This window comes from Mytilus trossulus, chromosome 3, assembly GCF_036588685.1.
Source record: "Mytilus trossulus isolate FHL-02 chromosome 3, PNRI_Mtr1.1.1.hap1, whole genome shotgun sequence".
NCBI classification, from domain to species: Eukaryota; Metazoa; Mollusca; class Bivalvia; order Mytilida; family Mytilidae; genus Mytilus; species Mytilus trossulus.
The window spans coordinates 48,595,050-48,616,040 of NC_086375.1; the positions used below are offsets into that span (position 1 = coordinate 48,595,050).

The window sequence follows — 20,991 nt, forward strand, 5'->3', positions numbered from 1 at the left end:
AAACCTCGTGGGAAGAGATAAAATTTAATTACTATCTGTTGGAATGGTAGGCTTATCAGATAAAATCCTATCAAAGTGCTATTACTGACCAGTGTCAATCAGATAGAGACTGCAGACTAAATTGCCTTACAGATGTTTAAAGATAACTCAATACAACTACCGAATTTTAATGTTGAAAGATCAAAACTGATGATGCTGCTGCGGAAGAAAATAAGCAAAGTTCCAAAAACTGTACATTATTATAGTTTACATGTCAGAAATTCATGAAGATTTTCGATATCTTTGGCTCGCTTCATAGTGCGTAAAATACAATCACAGAAACAAGAGAAATCTTGGTGCGTAGCCGAGTTATGTAACTTATTGATATAACAGTGTCTTATCTGCTTACTATGACAAGAATGCATGTCATACAAGTGTGGCATAGATAAGACAAGGGCATTAACCCATACATCACAAGTAGGTATTGTTGTTTTCCATGTTTGTAAACAATGTATGGCTACTCCTCCTAATTCATAGCATTGTTTATACTTCAAATGCTAAAAATAAGGAGAGGCCCTACATATAATTATTACAATGGTTGTTTACTGCTGAAGAAAATGTTGCATTTGATCTTTCCATTGGAATTTGGCCTTGCAAAGCAGTGAGTTATATATGTGATACATGCAATTTCAACTTTATTGTTAAATTGCTGAAAGCAGGACAAGACACTGAATGTACATGTGTTGAAACTTGTATAGTGCTTTCTATGATATAATGAATTTGGGGTAGTCTCAAAATTTCTTGCTGCTTTAAAGTGCCTGATTGAACAAAAATGTAGTGATGAACTCTATCTGTCATAGTTTTTCCATCAATATTTAGTTTTAATTATTTCATAATGATATAATGACAGAATAAGGACATATTGCTTAATTCAGAGTCTTTCTCATTACACTTTAAATATAGGAAGGTCAAGGTGAGTTCGAACTCAAATAGGTTAATGGTACTATTAACAAGTAAAAATAGACCTTTTAAAACATAAAAAAAATAAAATAAGAAAATAAAAAATATTCCAATTTCTAAACTGCAATTTGAGAGATATGCCCCATGTACTATCTTTGTTAAACATAATTAAAAAATAAAAACTGATGAAAAATATTATCATACGACCTAGGCATACAGTATAACATTGAGAGTATGAACATTTTTATCTACAAGGAATGCTAAGAATATTATTTTGTTTCTGGGGTGCATTCTGATAAACCCATATCTAATGCCAAGTTTCAAGCCTATATGTTTGTTTTTGATACAAATTTTATATCATCATCAAATACAAAATTTTGCACTAAGCTTCTTAATTATAAGGGCAAAAACATTAAACTCATTATACCTGTATGCCACACAGTTTATGGTGTATAATGTTACAAGCAATTTGTTCTGTCCATCTGTTCTTCATTTCTGATTTACTATAAGAATCTAAACCTTGGTAAAGATCAGGGGCATAGTTTACAAGAAAATAAGTTTTTGTCTATTATAATTTCATCAATGACATAGTCAATTTTTCTCAATGGTCATAAGAAGAAATATATATGCAGCTTTCATTTCATTACAGTGGGTGTAACTCTATTTAAGAAGTACTTTTTTATACTATCTTTTGCTATTATTACAAAAATGAAGTTAGATAATACTCTTAAAAACTGTATTAATAATTGATTACATATACTGGTAATCTTTTGACCTACAAGTATGCTGTAACTCAGTCTATGTAAAAGTGCAGCGCCTGATCAGTACCTTATTCCCCTTAAAAATTTCAAAAGTCATTTTTTTTATACAAAAAATCTACTATGTACAATCATCTTAAATTTAAGTTTCCAGACTGTTCAATCTTAAATATAAAAGATGATTTATGTTTTATTAGACAACTCCACTTCATTGATACTACAGTGATATGAATGACTCGCTGGTCAGTGAATGGAGATTAGATTTTTTATTACAGTTTATGTGTATAACAAAAATTACTGAGTCTTTGATGTATTATAATCTCCCATACAATATTGTGTCAGATAAATCATTATGGAAAATGTTGTTGAAGGAAAGGAGTATAGGAAGATAGATTCCCCAACCTGTTACCAAATCTATTGAGAATAAGGGTTGGTTTAAAGACTTTTAGCACAGATTCAACAAACTATGGCACCATCTGATAAGAAACCCCCTATTAGACTTTAGTATCTGCTATTGCTATATTGGTATGCTATCTAAAGCTTATCAGTATATGAATTCTAATACACTATTTTCCTGTTTGTAACCTTGACTTTTTTGTAGAACAAAAAATAAAGGTGCACTCTATTCACACTAATTAGTGAAAAAAGTGCAAAGGTACTGACATCATTGACGATAAGAAACAGAATGGAGTTGAACTTATTTTATAAGTACATATAGATTGAGATCAATGTATTTCAAACAACTATGTTGCTTCTACTATAAGTTACTACAAGTAGCATTAAACACATTGATCAGTCAGTTGGCTAATAAATCTGGTTTCTACTAAAATCAATGCGCTGTCGATTTTTGTATTGAAACACCTTGTTCCCATTTATCTTTGACAAAACATAATCTTTTTTTCTTGTGAAAGCTGCCAAATTTTAACACAAAGATCTGGAGAAAACATCACTTTTGATTGTTTTAGTAGTTGGTATCAGGATGAGGAATAATTACTGAATTATTGTTGACTTACACGTGTAAACAACTAATTACACATATTTACTTTGTGGAATTTACACTTTTTTTCTGGAACAGTGTGTACTGAAAGCATGATTTTCTGGGTATGATTAAACTTTATTATTTATAAATGGAAAATGGATTGTTATTTATACATAAAAATTGGTAGATGGTCAAAATTAGATGATATGCATTCTATCTTATGCTACATTTGCTGTTATTAACACAAACTGAAATTGCTGTTTAGTAATCTTAAACCTCATCTGTAAAATGAACATAGATTTAGTATAATATTTTTATTCTAATTTTTTCAGACAGATTTTACAGAGGATACAGTCCTGTTAATACTGTCTAGGCCCAATAACATTTCATGAAGTAAAGTGTCACCCAATGAAATATGATTGTTTGCAGCTGACCAATTAGTAAGTTATCAAAAAAAATCATTTGTATGCAATTCCCTCTAAACAAACGCATTACAAGTTATATTAAATAACAGGGAATACCAGTATTGTGAATTTTGTACTGCACAAAGTGTCAACCAAAATCTCATTAAAAAAAAGTGATTTTTCATGTCTTTATTCCAAACTGTTGCACCAGTTCTCCTTACAAGCATGTATCACTGACCAGAGGTCCACTGTGGTCTTTTTTTTTTGTATTGTTGGTTTGCTGTGGAGGTAGTATACAAGTTTTATGAGTGTCTAGAATTGGAGACATACCTTTTTGTTGGACTTAAGTAGCTAGGTTATATACCTGGGTTGAGTTCAGCATCGTAGCAGCTACGTAGCTGCTATCAATATCTATTTGACAACTAGTCTATAGCTACACATTCAATAGTCAAAATCTACGCAGCCGCTACGATATTGCACGCAACCCTGAAGACAAACTTCAGTTAAAGACCATTTAGATTTTCATTTACCCAATATACCTGTCTTTGATATTACTAAGCAAAAGGTGATCAACTGCCTTAATTGTTATTTGCACCTTTAAAAACTTGAATGAACTTTATCAAACAAGCTTTTTACAAAGCATATGCTTACAATGATTAATCCATCTCAAAAATTTGAAACAAATGTTTTTAATACCAGTTCATGAAGATAGATAAACAGCAACACACTTCATGTTCTGAAATGTCCTTAACAAAATCTAGATAGTAGACACATAATTGATTAACCTTTATTTGATGAGCAGACCTCAGCCAAACTTTTCTCATAAAGTTGTCCACAAAATAGATCTAAAGTAGTACACTAATTAACTAAAGTTATAACAAGTCATAAGAATTAAGGACAAGTTGAGGCCATTCTATATGAAGCCTCTATACATTGATACCTTAACTTCAATGTTATCTATAAAAACAAACAACATTATTGGTAAATAAAGATAATTAAAGTCTACAAGAATTAATCTCAGACTCACCTGTACAGCTAAATGTAAACAAATTGTTTGACTTAAGATTCCATGTTATAAAATCCCTGCTTTGTCCTGGGAGAGGAGGCGCTGGGCATGTATCCAGAGAATGTCTTAACTTTCAAACCAGATGTCTTACTACAGCTTGTTTAACAGAATGCGTTGCTTTTTATGTTTCATTCATCTGATTTATAATTTAATCCGCTTGAAAGAATTTCATTATGCTTTTACAGATTTCCCATTATAATTTGTTTATGTTTTCCATGACAAATCATCTATACCTCACTTTCTTGTTATAGACATTTTTTGTTATGATACAGAATCTTTGTTGAAGCTATTCCAACAACTTCTTGATAAATGTTTGCTTTTTCTAGTTTTGATATCTGTCCAGATTTAATAACTACAAGTTCCTTCCAATTAGTGACGTTACTAGTACAATTAATGAGATGTTATCATATTTTATGTATTTTTTGAGATGACAGTTACAAAGAGGATTGTGTAAGTTATACTTATATTGTAGAATTTATGATGGATGTATCATTTCAGATTTTCAATAGTTTTTAAAAAAACATTTGGTAATCTCTACATCTTTTGTTTTGTAGAATTTCCTGATAGAGGAAGCCTTCAAAGTTTGGTTTATATTAAAGATGGCAGGTATATTAAAATAAACAGTCACTTAACTCATAACATCTCAACATGGAAACTCAAGTGCTTTGCATCTAATGTGACTTCTGTTGACAAAAAACAGATAAGATCTTACTACAACAGAATGCAATTCAGATGTAAAAACTTCCGCTAACTTTTTCTGCCATTTACTTTCTTGTTTCCATAGAAACAGGTGTATACAAAATGAATTGCCCCTATATCAATCTTGGGCGTAAGTATTATGATATAAAAGTAATAGCCCCTATGTTATTAAATAAATGTCAAGACAAGATATTCATACCTTTATCAGGGTTTTGTATACTCAAAATGATTGAACAATCAATCAGCGCTAAAAAATTAGTTACGGAGATTTCCTGAATGTGAAGGATGCGATATGATATTGACCTCGTAATTTATTGCGATGAACAGGATAATATATATTTTGCTTGCCAATTCCCATCTGTATTTTATGATAGAGAAAACACATGAACTTAATGTGCTAATTGCCTAATTAACATAATTGATGTATAATTATATTGCATAATTTATAGATAGGTATTTTGGATTGTATTGTTTCCTTCCTCAACACGTATCTAAGGGAGATAACTCCTGTTTTGTTTTAGTTTGCCAATAAGTAACAAGCTGTCTCAGCACTGCTAGTGGAATGTTACATGCATTTTTATTTTTGGATAATTCATGCATTTTTGCTGTGATTTAACGCTATCTGCTGTTTGCTATGACATATCGCTACATGTAATTTTGTGTCATTGAAGCACTGGGGCAAAAATAAGTGCCAAATTTGATGAAAACCATTTTTTCTGTCTTTGGATGAATTGAAGTGCTGTTGGATGGTTTACAAAATCTTTTTTTTTTTTTATGTTAAAGAGTACATTTGTGTATTTTCATAAGCTCTTATGCTGACACATTTATTTGTGAAGTGACAGATTAATCATAGAAGATTTTTTTTATTTAACTTAAAAAATGGGGGAAAGGACTTTTATAATGTAAGAATTTTATTAATTTTAATATGTAAGTCTGCCACAGTACAGAAAGTTGTAAGAACAGAGAATACGTTATTTAAGGTGACTTAAAATAAATCCAACTTTAAGAGATTACAAAAAAACTAACATTAACATTTTATAACTTTGAGTAATTTTTGTTTCTATAACAAGTTAGTTTTCTTGTTTGAATTGTTTTACATTGTCTTATCGGGGCCCTTTATAGCTGACTATGCGGTATGGGCTTTGCTCATTGTTGAAGGCCGTATGGTGACCTATAGTTGTTAATGTGTGTGTCATTTTGGTCTTTTGTGGATAGTTGTCTCATTGGCAATCATACCACATCTTCTTTTTTATATATCAAATGAATAAGTAAAATTGAGAATGGAAATGGGGAATGTGTCAAAGAGACAGCAACCTATCAGAGAGCAGAAAACAGCTCAAGGCCACCAATGGGTCTTCAAAAAAGAGAGAAATACACAATATCAATTCCATGTGATGTTTAGCAGAGTGTTCTATTTTGTAAAGGTGCAGATCACTTATTTAAAAATATGACAGAATTTTCAAAAAATTTGAGGACTTAATTGTCACAAAATAAAAACTAATCTGAAAATAATCAAAGAAACAGAATTGTGATACAGATGGGAACACTTTAGCCAACTGAAGCTATTTTAGGAACAAGTTAACAGGTTATTACAACAAAAGTTTTTAGTCTAGGATGAAGAGATAATGAAATTTTCTCTATTCATTATTCCCACAAACCACAGAGATTTTGATCTGGACTTGTTTGTTATGTCTAACGTATTGTCTGATTTGTGGCTTATCTTGTCTGAGATGATTTCATACCTGACTAACTATCCTGTCAGGACAACTAAATCTGCCAGATACCTCATCCACTTCAACCAGTCAATCCTTGCATAAAGTATTTAAAAACTCATAAATATTCTATAACTATTTATAAACTTACTGACTTGCATGCAATCAGGAAGATGAATATGTTCAACTTTAAGATTAAGGTTAAACTAATCCATTGCTTATATTAATATCATGCAAGTGATGTATCAGTAGATGTGCTGTTTGATTCAGCAGTTTAGTATAATTTTACTTCAGCTTGTTTTGACTTCAACTCTGTTGTCTACTTGAATTCATGACATATAAGGTTAAGTCCTATGCGTTCAATCTCGAAAGTGGAATTCAAGTCTTGCAGGATTTTAAGTATTCTTTATTTTTTTTTTAACTTTGCACCTTTATAACTTGACTGGTTCTCTACAGTGGTAAGGATAAAATTTCTGACCAGTTGAAGAATTTGATTTATAAAACAAATTGCAATGTGTTCAAAATTTTGAATGAACGGCAATAGGTGTAGAGAAACACTTATGATAAAGTCACACATTTCTTATTTCTCATTTGAGTATTGTAGACACAAATGTGTTATATCTTAAAGTTAAGGGGTTATGTCGTTATAAATAATGCAACTTAAAAAATGACAACTTATATTAATCTTACAAGTTAAAATACTTTCAGTATACATGTACCTTAAGTTTTAACAATAAGATGTAATGTGAAAAGAGTCACTATATAAAGCTGTGTTGAAAATCATATCTAGAAAAAAGTTGTCCATGCAAGGTCGTTTGAATTTTGCATTAAAAATGTTTTTGACAGACCAGATAACCCTCAGAGAGATAACCCCCAACAGAGAACTAGTAAATTCATTTGATTTTTTTGTAAGTAAAGCAGAGAAAAATTTTAACTATCAGCTGGCTCACAATTTTTACTATTCTAGGGTTATATTTTTCATGAAGACTTTAGATACACTTAAAATCATCTAAAATGAAGTCATAATGTGCTTGAATTTGAGAGCACTGATAAGGTAAGAGATAGTGTTTACTATATTGCACCTGTCCTACTACAAGTCCATATTTCATCTACATATATCCTACTGTTTGATACATAACATTTTAAATGATAATTGCATGTTATCATTCAAATATTCCAATCAGTGCAAGTTATTCACTTTAAATCTAAGTCAGTAATGTGAAATTTATATCTTTAACAAATTTTTACCATTAAATTCTAATGACTGAATAGTTAAGATGATTTCTATCCAGAAAATGCATTGGTTTCTTTATCAAACAAAATCCAAAACAAAAATTCTTGGCTAGGGAAATTGTTATTACGTAAGTTGAAACAGTGAATTTAAAAAATTTCATATTTCACTTTTAAAGACATTATCACTGAGTTCAAAATACATTTCTACAGTATTTTGGTATCATAAATGCAATTTCAATATTTGAAAATCTAATCAAAATGTGTTTAACTGTCAACTCCCTTATTATTTACACTGCTCATAGGAGAACATGTTTTTAAGATATTACTATAAAGTGGTCACTACAGTTAAAAAAAATCTTAAGATAAATAGGTCTTAAATCATGAGGGAGTAGGCTTTTTTGCCTCTTTCATAGAAGTTTACAGCTACAGTGCCAGTGAATTTGACCAGTATTCCTGACTGTTAAATTTACCTAATTGGGTCAAATGACTTTAAACCAACTTATTTTAGTGATTTATTTAAGCAATTTTCTAATTTTATTGTTGTATTACAGTATGCTTAAGTTATATATACTAACAGCACTCTGAGAGTACTATTTAAACTGCTGATTTAGAATCTTGCTGTCAAACATTCTGTTATATAAGCAACTCATGTCATCCAATCCATCATATCTTACATGTACTGGTATTACTTAGAAGGATTTAGCCTGCTTGATTGGAAATACATGTCTATTGTTTCTCCAGTAACCAGGAGGCAACAGACATGCTATGGTCTATTTTTAATGCTTCTATTAAATATGTATTAGCTAATGATTTGACGTTTGATGAAATTGATTTTTTATAAAGATATGACAATTTTATCTGAAGAATTTTGTACCTTGACAAGGTTTGGATATGATTTTCTCCAAACAGCATACCATTGACAGGAGTCTGACTGTGAAATCAATAATGAAAGATTATCTTTTTGACAATGATAAATTTGAGCAAACATTTATTTTTTTTAACTCAATTTTGTGATTTAACAGACAGATTCGACTTTGTCAACTTGATTTTTTCTGTAAATGATAGACATCATATTGGGTAGGCCGGAAATATGAAAGAGACAAATGACAATCCAGCGATAGTTTAAGATATCAAAGATGTACCGCTTCTCATACCAAGCTGTGATATATTTTCAACGCCTTTGTAATTTTGTGGTTTGCTTTATCTTTAAGTTGAATGTGAGAAAATATCTCAAGTATATTTTTACCTGAAGGGTTTTAATATGTGATGTTAGATTTTCCCATAGAAATAACTTGTAGGTATTGTCACTGACAGTAAATAGGGGGATATAAAGTTCTGATTCTCATTCGTCTTGTGAAACTTAGAATGTGGCTGATATTGTACAACCAATCATTTGAATATTTGCTTGTTAAGAGGAATCCGAAATTTGATAATTTAAACTTGAAACTTCAAAATTTAATATCAATTTTGCACTTTTAAAATTGTGTAAATTGATCTTGTAACACTTGAAATTGAGCTTTTGTTCCATGTTGAAGATCTCAGTGTGACTTTGAAATGAAAAACAGCAATAAAAGCACTGTTCCAGTGCAGATAGGGATTTTGTGTCATGAACAAATGCTCAGTATCTTTTCTTTTCTGTCAGTGAATGTTATTTGAAATGTGCGAAGAGAAGCTTTTAACTATAACATTAAAATTTTGAAACCATTAATGTAATAGTATCATAAAATAAATGGTAATTTATGATGTATTTAAATTAACGGAGATCATTATGTAATAGATTACATATATTAAAAAATAACATTTGTGTGAATTTATTTCAGATTAAGTATAAAGATTAGATGCTGGGACTCACGGTGAAGTTTGACCAACATGAAGGCACCTGATGAGCACAGAGATAAAATTGTAGACATTTCAAACATAAAAAGTTTTAGAACTGAGGTAATCACCAAAAATTAGATACCATTTTATCAAAATAATCTTTGGAAGATCTAAAAGGGGTGAAACTTAAGAATGGTTTGAGTAAGAATGCCCAGTATATGTTAATATTTGAATGTTTTTACCTCTGATTCATTAGCTTTCAAGTATGTAAAGAAAACAGCAATAATGAGGGTGTATGGGTTGCTTTGACCTCCACAACACCTGCATTTCAAGATTGTTAGCTGCATAAGTATGCATTGGCTTTCCCATGGTCTTGTTTATCAGGAAAAGGTGAAATATTTGCATAACTCAATTGATTCTTAATTTGTTGTTTATAAATGAATGCAGTAGTCTGCATAATTAAAGTACAAATATTCCATTTAGCTGTGGCCATTCATAAATATTTAGTTATTTAGAAAAGAAAACCAGGAACAAAAACCTGGCTGTATTTCTTGAATTGCCATTTCAAGCCAAACCCAAAGATTGACTGGGGGATAAAAATATGGTCCTCCTGGACTTATCTGTACAAAGATACAGCAATGTCCAGTCAGAATAGGGACATTAAATGTGATGCCATGTGAAAATGTTTTTTTCTAAATAAGTTTTAGTATTTATTTCAAAATAAAACATTGGACCACTATTAGCATTTTCATCTTAAATTGCCACAACATGAATAGGTATACAATTAACACCAGCATACCGACTGCTTCTTTGAGCTTATACAAACTTAATTAAAAAGTCATATAGCGAACCACCGTCATCCTTACTACGATTTAAGTTTTAGCTATTGACGCTGAAATCACAATTTCAAGTACATGTGTACTCAGAGGAAAGGCTATCGATTTCAATCAGCAAACAATTGCTGATCATTTCATTTCAAAAAGCTAATTTTCTAAATATATTTGTAAAATCTATGATAATAACTTAGTGACAGAACAAATTTAAGCATTATTGATGAGAAATCGTTGTCATTAATAACACCAAGAGTCAACAAAGTATCCTTATCTGCATATTATACAAGAACTTGCTAAAACAGGATGTAATCAAGTAATGTTTTTGTTTAATTACAGTCAGTATGATGTAAGTTTCCATACAAACACTTTGTCAATTAAAAGCCAAGTAGAATAATAAGCAGCTGCAGTGTCCACGTAGGTTGAAGTTTGTTGCACCTCTAGTCAGGTGTGTTAATTTCTATCCAATAGATTCACAGTTTTTATTGTAATATTGTTGTCAAACTGATAGTAATACTATCATGGTTTTATTGATCAGGTGAAGAGGATTCTCATTTCATTTGGATGTTTGATTATGATAAAGAATTGGTCATAGATTTCTGCAATATTTAGGGGTTCGACCTTTGAAAGCATTTGTATGCCCTTAATATGAATTTGTTCCCAGGTAACTTTATACTGGACATTAACTTGTCCTGAATTACATAGATCCAGGCCCTGGCCCCCCCTTTTGTGGGAATTTGTTTTTTTATTATGTAGGGAATCATGGAAGCATGACTGGAGCAGGCCCCCCTTAGGTCAGTCAGCAGGCCCCCCCTTAGGCAAAGTTCTGGATCAGCCACTGAATTAACTTGTTATGTTACAAGTACTAAGTTGATAACTGAAGTAAAAAAAACAACTCATGAAACTGTATATATTATTTTTTGTAAAAATGCCTCAAATACCAAATTAAGGGTCAAACCCTGCCATCATTTGATGCGAATATTATATTTCTTTCAAACTGCCTATAGGTGTAGATTCCAACCCAAGGGAGATAACCAAAGTTAAGAAGCCACCACTGCAGATAAGCCATCTATTGAAATACAACAATGTTATTGTATGAGTTGCATAATAAATGAAGTAAATCTGTCACTTGAAACATATTTATATAATGGTGCTGTTTACATCTTTTCAATGATTTTTAAATATTTATTGTCAATTTTTTTGAGTCATTCAGTTTAAAAATTTGGACCTTTCAAAGTCAAAGTTGTATAACTGACAGGATTTGTTTTGCAAGTTCGTGTCATAATAGTATTTCTAGTAGCTCCCTAATGGTAATTAAATATTATATGTTTATAAATCTATTTGATAAATTATCATTTTAAAAAGCATTGAATCACCAAGTATTGACAATAAAACAGCATTTTAAATATCCACTTAAAGCAAATTTGGGAAGAAGAATGCATTGTGATCCATTTTCAACATTACTTGATCCGTTTAGCTTGCTACTGCATAAATAATGAAGAAAACTTTATAAATCTAATTTGATCCTGAGACATAAATTCTAGCAAGTGTTTTATACTTCATTGAAGATCCTAATGACAATTACTATAAATGAGGTCTTGTACTAATAGAATTCTGATTAAGTTCTACACATTTTTATAGTTTAAAAATTGAGGTCTTGCATTTAAAGTTGAATTTCATTATCAAATATAATGTGTGTTTAGGATTTTTACATCTATTATATTATCTTAAGTCATAATCAGAAAGAGAAGTTATGAATTCATAGTAAACTAATATGCTTAAGATTTTTTTTTTCATTGGAATCACAGTATGACCCTCTATATTATATCTCCTAGCCTATCTTTATCATTTATCAGTACTGAGAAGCAATAGTTGCATTTTACAGATTCAGTATCATTGGTTTGATTTTGCTCCTAAGTGTTTAAATTTGTGAAGACACACAAATACATCTACTTAATTCAATGTCTTGTTGTCTTATACTTTTAGGGGCCTTAATGACTTAGAGAGGTGGATTCTATGGCTTTATGGCTAAAGAGTTGGTCAATATCTACCTTTGAGAATCACCTTGGCATACCATACGTAGGTCCTACAGAAGGTATTTTAGATATACTCAGGTCATTTGTAAAAATTGTAACCATTGATACAAAGCACTCAAAAATACCATTGAAATTTCATTAATTTGATTAAAATTCAATAGAACTTTAATGTTACTAAAAGTAAGATTGAAAATAAGAATTTTAATCATCATAATTGATGAACAACTGTTCCAAAGGAAATGTATTGATTGATAGTGGCTTAATGTCAGATCAGCATGAAGATGCAACACTTTTATGAATCGGATGAATCAGATAAAATTGAGCTCTCTAAGAAAAATTCAATTACAAAAACTTGTTCAAGCTTTGTGGTCAATTCGTGACATAATTTGTTTCAAAACAAATTGTTTTGATAAGACTTACACATCAGTACAGACACCTTAGTGTTCCCCATCCATCAAACTGACTACCATGAGAAATTTAAAGTGTAAAAATTTAAAAGGTGTTTTAAAGAATTTTACAAAAGAACCCCTGGGTATCCTGATAAAACATCACCGCCAATTCCTTCATCATAGGTATAAATGATTTGATATATTGTGATCTATTGTCTATTGTTTACTTTTATAAATGTATACTAAATCTAACTTTTCCTTACAATCCTCATACAAATGTTATTGATAATTTTCAAAGTAATAGAAAAATTGGATAATTCCAGTTCTAACAACAACATTTACAGCTAGCGTTTCAATAATCATGTTCTAGAACTAGAGCATAAAAAGTTCTATAACCAGAACATAAAAAAATAGATGATGTCATTGCGCTGATTGGGATAAAATCATTGTCTTTTCCCATTATAAAGTAATTATATTCTAGTCCATTTCATTTCACTTCAAAGATCAAAATCGTGCCATTAAATAGTTTCCCACAAAAAATCACATCAAAGGAAGTAGGTATTCAGGTAAAAACGTACAGGTGAGTAGAAGATATTAATTGACTGATAGTGATGGATTACATGGCTAAGTAGATAATGACCAATCATTGAATCCTCCCTATAATTGTCACTCGTATTGTTCCCGCTGATGACAATATAATACTGACAAAATGACATACAAGGCTGAGATTTGTCGCTAGTCCGTAATTTTTGGCTTATTTCAGAAGTGTGTTTGATGAAGTATAATTCGTATAGACAGAAAATCTATACTACAAAGAAGAAGGCTGGTCATTTAGTTTAAATGGATTAATAATTTTCGATGTCTTTTCTTTTTCTATTTGTTTGTTTTAGAATTAAGGTAGACACTTTTTGTACCTTTTTCTCAGGTAGTATAGGTGAAAATATGTTCATTAGTTGGTAAAATTGGAATGTGATTGAAGAATTACAGGCCTAGATCTCTTATGATCAATTTGTCAAAAGTTTATCAAACAGAATACTGCATAGAAGGTGACAATCCTGGACACTATAGATTATATAATCAAATTCTTCACCAAAAAATTGACACATAAAAGTAAATATTTTATTCCCGAAGATGATTGTGTGACTTTCTTTGTATTTAGATTGTTATAAGCTATATTCTTGTCTGATCTTATCCAAGATTTTTTTTTGAATTATGTCATTGTTACTTGTGGATAAAAGTCTTGAAAAAGAAGGCAAAATTTCCCTTCTTCTTTGTGTAGAATTTATGGAATTTTTTTTTGAGTGAAGTAAAATGTAACTAGCCTTGTGTGCTTAAAATTAAACTTTGTGATATTCAGATATACAGTTTATTCTGAACTAAAATTGGAAGACTTTAAGTCTGTGCTTTCCACTGTTAAAAAATTCTCTGGTAGTTCTATTTGATATGAAATTGTATTAACCAGGCTTTGCATTAACGATTAAGTTAGGCTTTGGGGAGGGGGAGTGAGAGTGGGAGGTAAATATTTTATTGTCTAGCCCACAGCTGAATCCAAGAATATATTGTGACAGATTATTGTGAATAAATGTCATATAATAAAACAACTAAAAGACTTTTAATGTGATGGGTACAACCTTTATCATCCAAAAAAAAATCATTTCAACCTAAGCCAAAGGCCTTGGTAGATATGAATACAATAAATCCTTGAAACCACTTTTTTTTATAAAAGTCATTTGTTAAGTGTATCTTTTAGGAAATATTTAAGTCTTTGTTAATACCTAAGGCGTTTTTGAAGATTGAAAAACTATGATAGAAGTAGAGAAATCAGATATGGTACCAGGAATATTTCGCTAAAGGCTTTTACAAAAAAATAATATTATCTGTTATTGCCCCCAGTGGATGACTTTCTGGTAGTTATATATTTTATCATCTAGAAATCTTTGAACTGATCTCAAAAGTTTTAGAAGATCACCTTTCCAATTACATAAAGGGGGTCTCGTTGGCTGAGTGGTCTAAGTAGTTACTACTGGCATCACTAGCCACACAACACTGAGGTCGTGAGTTTAAAACCTGCTCGTGCAGGTGCACTTGACTCCAATCTTAATTGACTAGGATTGTCAGTTTTCCTATCAAAGGTTGTTGCTTGTCTCTGGGCACTCTAGCTTCCTGCAACAATAAAAACTGGCCGCCACGAAATAGCCTAAATGCAGTGCTTAAAAGTGGCTTTAAAACACGGAAAATCAATCAATCAATCATTACATAACTTTAAATTTTCATCATCTAACCAAAGAATAAATGAATTTAAAATAATTTTCTCCATTCACCATATCTTATATTGGTTACACCACTTGGATATGTTAAATAATTTTCTGAAAGTTCGTGGGAGCCCCTGGTTCAAATTATATGCTGTATAATTTGGAACTTAATATCATTTGAAAATTTACATAATTTGAATTTTGGATTGTCTTTAAGACTGCCTTTAATAAATATTTAATGATGTTTATGAAAATTTGATAATATGTTCATTCATCATTGTGGGAATAAGATTACAAAATGAAATCAAACCCTTCATGTTCTCAATGAATTTATATTTTTTTTAAATTTGCTGACATTGAAAAAGAATTATATTTCAATGTTTCAGCATGTTAGTAATACAATGTATATGATTGCTAATGAATTATATATTAATTTATTTCAAGGTTGGTGAACAACATAACATGATAGTTTGATAGAAATGAGGGCAGTTCCTAGGATTTGATATTAGGGGCTATGCTGTCCCTTAGAATTAATAGTTATGGGACTTGGAGGGAGCATTTGCATGCAGGGTGTGTCCCTGGCTGAATCTGCATTTTGAATGTGAATTTTTCCGTCTTTTAAAATGGAGAGGGTACTCATTATTCAGTTCAATTTCTATCATGCAGGTTTGAAGAGTTGTCTCCTCACAAATAAGAAATAAGTGATCATTTGAAAAAATATCTTTTTGGATTGATATAAAACTTAAAAACATAAAGTTTTTACTATGCAGTATAGTTCCCTGTCTAGTTAAGCTCCTAAAATACTGATGACTTAGGATAAAGTCTTTGTAATGGATATTAGTAGTACAGCCCTGGACTTCTATCATATGCCAAATTTTAAACTTGTTGAAAACATTTGCAGTATAAATTGAGGACTATTAGTGTAATGGTATATTGAGAAAAGATCGGGGAAAGTCACAATAGTTGGTGTCTTCAGAAATTCTTAATAGTAGAACTGCTGATTTATAATCATTTGATGTTTTCTGTCGTGCTTAATGTGACCTAAAAGTTATAATTATAAAAAATTGGGCAATATAAAGAAAAATAATGTAGTACAATGATACATTTATCAAATGATCAAAAAGTTACACTGGTAATTCTACAAGTCTAGATTCATATATTATACATAGGAAATGTGTCCCATGAATATTATTATACCCTCAAAGGATACTTATATGTTAACTTATAAATATTTGAAATTTATGTGGAAAATATGATGACATTTCATTCATGGTTGTCAAAAAAGAAACTGAAGATTGAAATCAAAATGAGGAAATATGGTAAAAATTGTCTAAAAATTTCAAGTTCTGAATGAAATAATCCTTCTATTATAATTTTTTAAGAATTATATATCAATGTGTGGGCACTTATCAAATTGTAAAAAAACAGATCTTAACCATAAAAAGAGGGTTGAGAAAAGTGAAAGATTGAAATCAAAAACAAGGAAGCAAGGACTCTATTGTCTAAAGATGTCAAGTTCTGAAGAAATCATAACCATCCTTCTATTACAATTTTTAAGACTTATATGTCAATGTGTGGGCACTTAAAAAATGTAAAACAGATCTTTACCTTAAAAAGAGGGTTGAGAAAAGTGAAAGTTTGAAATCAAAACGAGGAAGCAAGGACTAAATTGTTTGACGATGTCAAATTCTGAATGAAATCATATTCATCCTAGAACTATTATATTTTTTTAAGAATTATATATCAATGCGTGGGCACTTAAAGATTTTTACCTTAAAAAGAGGGTTGAGAAAAGTGAAAGATTGAAATCAAAACGAGGAAGCAAGGACTAAATTGTTTAAAGATGTCAAGTTCTGAATGAAATCATATTCATCCTAGAACTATTATAATTTTTTAAGAATTATATATCAATGTGTGGGCACTTAAAGAGTTGTATAAACAGATTTTTACCTTAAAAAGAGGGTTGAGAAAAGTGAAAGATTGAAATCGAAACAAGGATGCAAGGACTAAATTGTCTAAAGATGTTTTAAAAATTCTGAATGAATCATAGTAGTCCATCTTGCTAATTTGTGAATTATTTATTTCAATGTGTCTGCTTTTCTGATTTCAAAGGGATAATTGAGAAGTATAAAAGAAGTGGGTTTAGAAAATGGAACAAAAGTGGGTGTCTGATTTATGTGGGTTTTGGTTAAACCATGGAAGTATAATATTGACAAAATGATGCTGCCATGGTAACGCCAATTATCAAATCACTGACAATATATAAGACTATACAGACATTTGTTCCTTTGTTTCACTCTTGAGGAGATTTTTGTCATACACAATGTGTTCATTTGAATGTTATGGTACCAACATCATTTTCAATTAATTTGCAATAGTTGATCACCTAACTTTGTGGTTAATGACCCTTAAATTTTATTTTATGTAATTGTGTAGCTGCTTTTGTTAATTTAAAATTTATCCATTTCTCAATGAAATACTGCATTTTTTTCTGGAGATGCTATTTCTTGTTTTTTTTAGAGGCTTACTTCCTGGTTTCTTGACACTAAAGGTTTGAAAAAGTTCTGGGTGTTGAAAATAACCCAAAACTAAATAGATTTTTATTTTAGTAAAAGCTAAGTTCATTTATCAATATAATATAGAAAAAGATATTTCTCAAAATTTTGGTTACTGAATGAAACAATAGTCATCTGTTTTTCTGTTTTTGTAAAGATTGAAGTATATTTCTATATGACTTTTTGAGCCGAATGAAAAAAAAATCTGTAAAAAAGAATATGTAAACAAAAAGGGTGTGTTTCATATATGTGCATTGAGTTACACCAATATTCTCAAAATATGGACAACACAATTGGGGCATTATTGTTCTGTAGATCAGAAAGATTATATTTACCTGTATGACAGGTATTTTCTATATACTTTAAAAGTTTTATTTTCATTTTGTTGGTACCAGTTGATAAGGAAAAATAAAAAATAATGTACATTGTACATTTATACTCTTTATTGTGGTATTGTCATCTACTCCTCAAAATAACAAAATAGTTATGGATATCAATTGTAACCATTCCGTAACTGCCCTCCACTAAGAATGGCAAATATTTCAACTTGTATGATGTTTTTTCATGGATTTTGATTTCTAACTGTGGATTTCCATACATGAGTTGTGTATTGCCTAAAAAAAGAGCTTAGCAGTATAGTACATTTTAAAATTAAACTTACCCATAAAACTCATTTGCACCTTTTTATGGGAAACTAAATCATACTATCAAAGTTATATAAATCAATAAAATAAAAAACATATTGTTTTATTTCTTATTTCATTTTTTCTTTAAACAAAAATTAGTTTCAAAATTAATAAGGAGCATTATCTAAGAAATGCCATTATGAAGTAAATCAACGAGTAGAGCAATAAGTCAAAGAAAAATGTAAAGAAAATTATAAAATTATCTTTAAATGATGCCTTTAAAACTTAGGCATTCGTATGTTTGTTACCATATTGATTTTACCCATTGCCAAGTTGTCCAAGCATTTAGACACTCAGTAAGTTTGTATTTTACAAAATTTGATACTGGTACATACTGCTTATAGTTTTCCTTTTTAACACCTTTTGGTTTTGTTTTGTTTTTGTTTTCCATCATAGTAAATCGTTAGGAAGTAATGCATTTTTGGAATTTTATGTCTCTAGGAAAACCTTTTGAGGTTTCAAACTTTTGGAAACCATTGAAAGCAGAAGCCCCAGCTGCATTGATTTTCAGAAAATTCTGATATTGATTATTAGGGTCTAAATACAGAATTTGGGATATTCCAGGAGCTATATCCTTGATTAGTCATGGCTGTTAAATCACAAAACAAATAAAATATAAACAACAAAATATAAATTCTTACCTGTTAAAGAACTGCAGGTATCAGTATAATTATCCCAATCTTCAAGAAAATTGTTTATAATAACCACTACTGTATCATTTGAGAATTATCCAATTATATATAAATGGCACGATTCCACAAAAAAATAAAAAATATCAGTTCACAAAAATTTGTCTATGGATGGAAATGTACAACTACTAGATCGATTGCACCTTTATGATTATATGATTGATGTGATCGTTGAGACAATTGGTTTGACAAGGAGAGGTGCGAGATGCTCCTGGCTATGTCAATATCTGATCACTGACCACATTATCAATGATTGACTGACTAATCTTGACAAAATGATTGCCTCCCAGAAAAATGTAGAAAAATATAAAGTCATCAGTTATACACCCCAATATACATCTCTATCGATAATCAGCTGATTATAAAGTCAAATGATGTGAAAAGTACCTGGCTGGCACCTCCCAGTTGTACAGGTGGCCGAGGCAGGTAGATTTCACCTTTGTTTCAAGGCGTTTAGTGATTTTTGTACAAAATCTGGCCATGTATATAATTCGATGTTGATTGAATTATAACTCTATCAAATTTAATATCTAAAATTTTAACATAACAAGGACATTTACACTGCATTTGATATAATTTCCAACAATTGATCCAAGTTTAAATAATCGAACAATATAAAAAAATACTTTGTTGTTAGAATTTTAATTGCAACTGCAAGGCATCGGCATGCTAATAACTGTTTATTGTAAGAAGGAAAACTTAGTCTAGTTAGTTGTTCTTTTTGAAGCTAAAGTAATTGATTTTAATTTCTACTCCCTTTATTATATAATTTACATTCCATCTACATGAAAAGTGGACCATGGTTTAGATGCTTCTTATTCAATAGTTGTTCTTTAAAAAAACAACTTATTATTTGTTTATTTTGAAACTGGCAACCAAATTCTGCTTAGTAAGAGTGACATGTATTGAAATGACCATTGACTGCATTGGAGAGGTATTGACTGATTATGAGCGCAACTTTCCATTCACAATACCCATACATGAATGTGGCCTCGATGTTTGAGTGGTTTGAGTAGTCCAACCTTCTGTATCTCTGAAGATGTGAGTTCCAATCCAATACATGTAGGTGCATACAAATCCATTCTTATTGACTGAGATTGTCAGTTTTCTTACCAAAGGTTTGTGCTTCTGTTAGGCACGCTGGCTTACCATGCCAATAAAAACTGACTGCCTTGAAAGAGCAATCATGCTGAAAGTGGCATTAAACAACGATCAATCAATCAATCAACCCAAACATATAATTTTTCTTTCTTTCTGATGGATATTTTCTGTAGAAGTGCAGTGATGCTTCAGCTAATTGTTCTATACAGATAACCATTTATGCTGAGCATGACTTGTAATTTTTCGTGTGTATTATGGATACTTGAGAATATGAAAGTCATCGCCTCGAAATTCAAGTCTTGTCTTTATAACTTGCAATATTTCTTGCGGTTTCAAATGACTCAATTTTATGAATGAAAATGTGTGTAAATCATAGTAACAATGTGTTGTGTGCTCAAAAATGGACTTCAACTGCAACACAGTTGATTTATTTTTGTTCCTTGATTTGGGAGGAGAAGTAATCTGAGTTCTAAATGGACCTGTTTGTTAATGTACACCTGTTATAAACTTTATATCCCTTCACATAAAATTCCCACTATTACGCAACTAGTTAAGGTAGTAATTCTAAAAGGTAAAAAATAAAACAAACGTTATTAAAGATTTTTTTGTGAAATTATGGATATTGTGTCCAAAGTTTAGACGTTAAATAGATTTTTTCCATTCTAATTTCAGTTTTATTATTTTATCAGTTTAATTCCCCAAAGTATTTATTACAAGTATATGATATTAGTTTTGTTATCATTTACATCTATCAGAAGTAAAAATAACAATTTCCTTAAATGTTAGAAAAAATTGACTCAATAAGTTTAAAGTTTGAAAAAAATATATAGAAATTATTTTTATTT

At 30.3% G+C, this 20,991-nt stretch overlaps 1 protein-coding gene and 2 long non-coding RNA genes across 10 annotated transcripts in view; 2 read left to right on the forward strand and 1 right to left on the reverse strand.

Moving 5' to 3' along the window:
* LOC134711706 (uncharacterized) overlaps positions 1–10,857 on the forward strand; it is a 56,627-nt gene extending 45,770 nt beyond the window's left edge. For all 5 annotated transcript variants that reach the window (XR_010106216.1, XR_010106214.1, XR_010106215.1 and 2 more), the window contains 4 exons: positions 3,009–3,116; positions 4,701–4,752; positions 9,611–9,728; positions 10,778–10,857. This is a non-coding gene — a long non-coding RNA (uncharacterized LOC134711706). The remainder of the gene's footprint in view (positions 1–3,008; positions 3,117–4,700; positions 4,753–9,610; positions 9,729–10,777) is intronic.
* LOC134711705 (delta-like protein D) overlaps positions 1–20,991 on the reverse strand; it is a 105,821-nt gene that overhangs the window by 63,861 nt on the left and 20,969 nt on the right. The window contains exon 1 of one of the 3 annotated variants that reach the window (XM_063572494.1): positions 18,998–19,142. The exons of 1 other annotated variant lie outside the window; for it this stretch is intronic. The gene's annotated coding sequence lies outside the window, so the exon portion shown is untranslated. Of the gene's footprint in view, positions 1–4,107; positions 4,479–18,997; positions 19,143–20,991 lie in introns of those variants that run through there. One more of the 3 variants, XM_063572492.1, reaches the window with a different exon arrangement.
* The window catches only part of LOC134711707 (uncharacterized), a 35,682-nt gene continuing 27,113 nt past the window's right edge, over positions 12,423–20,991 (forward strand). The window contains exon 1 of one of the 2 annotated variants that reach the window (XR_010106219.1): positions 12,423–12,533. This is a non-coding gene — a long non-coding RNA (uncharacterized LOC134711707). Of the gene's footprint in view, positions 12,553–20,991 lie in introns of both variants that reach the window. The other variant, XR_010106220.1, reaches the window with a different exon arrangement.